Consider the following 3,253-nt stretch of genomic DNA (forward strand, 5'->3'; position numbering starts at 1 on the left):
CCCCACTGGTCAGGCGACACACAGAGAGAACTTTCATATCCATTAATTAGCATCGGATGAAGGGGGCCCACACATACACACGCACACATACACACCACACACATACACACACACACACACAGAGAGAGGTCTGTGTGCTTCCTCACTCACATACACTTGCATATATATGTATACTCACACACACACACACACACACACACACACACACACACAGAAGAGAACGCGAGTATTCCATCCCTACTCTCATGGTGACCTTGTCACAGTTAGATCAAAAGAATGAGGGAAAAATGGTTCTCGTAATTGGATGTTTCTGCTGCAGGGTGACGGGAAGTGTGCTAGGACATAACTGCCCTGGCCCTGGAGACTAATTCTACCGGGACAGGACATGGTCCATCCAAGAAGTGTCTTTTGTGAATAAATTAAAAGCCATTGTAACACACTGCAACCATTCACATTGACCCCAATACATTCTATATTATTGCACCACAAATTGACAAAACTGATGTAACAGGGCAAGGTCCACACCCTTTGTCTAGCCCGGTAGTGCCATTGCAAGTGGCTCTTGGCATTCAGAGGCAAGCCAATCAGCGTATAGGAGTGGCTATATCAACTTCAACTTTTAATTTGAAAGGCGACGTCATAGCTGCATAACGTTTTTCGTCCACCTGACTCCTGCCTTCACCGCGGGATCCCTTGTGCTGTTTTGGCCTCCTGCCCGCTGTACATGCATCCAGTGACATTACTGGTAGGTTATCGTGGCATTGCGTTCGTAGTAACTTTTCCCGTATGATGTAGGCTAGTATAGTTAACACAAACTTTGGGGTTTTAGGACTGCTGTCGGTCGCAGAACATGGCCCTCATAACCGACCTCATCTGATCGGTATGTAATTTGAACTGTCTTCAAAATAATATGTAGCTTGCGTGGGTTTTAATTGTATCTTTTTCGTGTAGCAGAGCTTGGCGGTAACACAAGGAGCGGCAACATCAAGGCTACTCTGGTCCAAGTTCCGAACGCTGCTGTTTTGTCTACATCCAAGTTGGTCGGTGTTGGTCGTTCTTACATGTTTTTGTTTACTGTATGTGTACATTCCACACGGGAGAAGAACTGTACAAGCTTCTCTCGTTCTCTCGTTCTCTCGTCCAGCTTTATTCTGTCTGTGAAAGTGGCCTTGATTGCCCTGCATGTTAAGTGTCAGTAGAAGCTGTGGTTGTGAAATGAACGTGAGTGTTTCTTATTGTAAGTTGTCTCCAGTGCATAGGCTATACTATGTATTGTGTGCATTAGAATTAGTGGCTCATTCGTTGACCTCTCCCTCTCTTGCTGGACAGGAGCTGCAGGCCAATTGGGTGGCGGGCTATCTCGGTGATGGTGTCCCTTCACTTTTCCTGCTGTGGTGAATCTAAGTATTTGGCATTGACATGTTCACGTGTGGTGTGTCTCTAGACTCTCCAGCCCTGGGTAAGCTCCAGCCCTGTTCCTGGCTCTTCCTACCCTCCATCATCTGTTAGTCTACTAGTCTTTTGCAACACAGTCTGGTGTCTGTGTATTTGTACATGTGTGACTGTGTATACTGTACATGTGTGTCCAGGCCTTGTAGGCCATTTGTGTCAGAACCTTAGTGGCTGAGGTTCTGACTGTCTGGAGAGAACCAACTCCCCATACGTTTTTAATGAATGTAAATAAAGACAGAGTTTATTTTTGGAACCACGCCTCTGGTTTTTATGTGACCACGAACCTGTGTTGCCTGGTTGGGCTTCATGTAACAAGTTATAGTCCAATTGATTGAATATTCTGAGGGGCAGGGCCTCAGATGGTGTAGTCGACATGTCACGATAGAGAGCTAACCTACACACCTTGCCACACTGATAAAAAAAATTCAACATTGTCTGAGTTGCCTGTGCCTCAGCGTTGCTTGGCATACATGCTGCTAGGAACACTGCATTTCTTGACGAAAAAAATATATAATTTATGAATTATATCTTTATCATTACTTTGTCTTTATTCTATAAAACCTTGCCAGGTATATCTAGGACCCATTTTGGAAAAGCAATACGCCCTAGCCATAGGTTCCAGTGATTGTTAGAACAACACCTCTTAGTTCTAAAATAACTGGAACCTACAGCCTCTTGGTGCTTATTACTTAATTACAAGTGGGCTGGACAACACAATCACAAACACAACCTGATCTCATTACAAGTGGGCTGGACAACTATAGTCCAAACATCCCATATGGGGATTCCTCACACAGTCAGAATGCACCCCGATGGGATATGTACCTAAAAATTAAACCATCATCAAAATAATTGTCTGGTTCTACCCTTATTTTTCTCACAGGGACTACTCTCTCCTCTTTTAACAACAAAACCAGTGAGTAGCATCTCTATCTCTTTCCTCCACTCTCTCTCTTGTCTGAAGTAGATGAACTGAGAGGGTGTTTTAGGGCTGACTAGAAAGTGCACATATTGAGGCCATCTCCACCACACTGCTGCGGTGTCAATCAGATGGCTGCTTATTTGAAACCTCTTCAAAGACAAGCAATGAAGGCAGGCCTTGAGCACAGGGATACATTTGAAAAAGCTCGTTGTGGAGCTGAGACACGTAGGGGTAAAGGGAGGGGGTAAGAGGTAGGAAGGGGGGCAGGTAGTGACTTCATTATAAATGTCTGCTGAAAGGTAGCAGGTGCCTTGGGTACAGATCTAGCCTAGATCAGTGGTTCTCAGCCTTTTTTGAGTCACACTCCCCCGGAATATTCAGGTTCGTGTTTGCGACTTCCCACCCCACCCTCCTCCTGCACTTTGTCCGCCCATAGACAGAACAATACATTCCATTTCAGCTGCATTGCTGTGCATTTATATTAGATGTACTTTGGAGACTTCAGATGCAATAATGTTACTTTTTTTAACAGCAATTCCTCACCATAAACAACAATGCACAGCTAACATAATATTATTAGCCCACAAAGTCTGCAATATTACCATTGCCAAAGCCAGACTGACATGTATAGACTACTGTCTAGTGTGAACAACAGCACTGTTGGTATATGTGTGTGTGTGTGTACTGTGTGTGTGTGTGTTAGAAATGGTAATGGAAATTAAACAACGGATTACTGTAAAAGTGATTGTTTAATGTACGATTAACATGTTCTTTTTTCACACAATCTAAATCCCCCAGAAATGATCTTGCTAGACCTGTGGTCACGATATGGCATGATCTTAATCAGCCTGAATCCTGACCTGAATCCTGTTTGGCCCA

At 44.1% G+C, this 3,253-nt stretch overlaps 1 long non-coding RNA gene across 2 annotated transcripts; it reads left to right on the forward strand.

The window, feature by feature from the left end:
• The first annotated feature begins 669 nt into the window (after window positions 1-669).
• Window positions 670-1,640, forward strand: LOC143135203 (uncharacterized). 2 transcript variants are annotated; one of them, XR_012988854.1, is made up of 4 exons: window positions 670-745; window positions 830-880; window positions 952-1,040; window positions 1,330-1,640. It is a non-coding gene; the product is annotated as an uncharacterized LOC143135203 (long non-coding RNA). The 2 variants fall into 2 exon arrangements; XR_012988853.1 differs by having other exon boundaries at window positions 952-1,640.
• The last annotated feature ends 1,613 nt before the right edge of the window (window positions 1,641-3,253 follow it).

This window comes from Alosa pseudoharengus, unplaced genomic scaffold (assembly GCF_046254945.1).
Source record: "Alosa pseudoharengus isolate Yale_2024_CS ecotype anadromous, Long Island Sound unplaced genomic scaffold, YU_APseudo_1.1 YU_APseudo_1.1_scf_2, whole genome shotgun sequence".
Lineage (NCBI taxonomy): Eukaryota > Metazoa > Chordata > Actinopteri > Clupeiformes > Clupeidae > Alosa > Alosa pseudoharengus.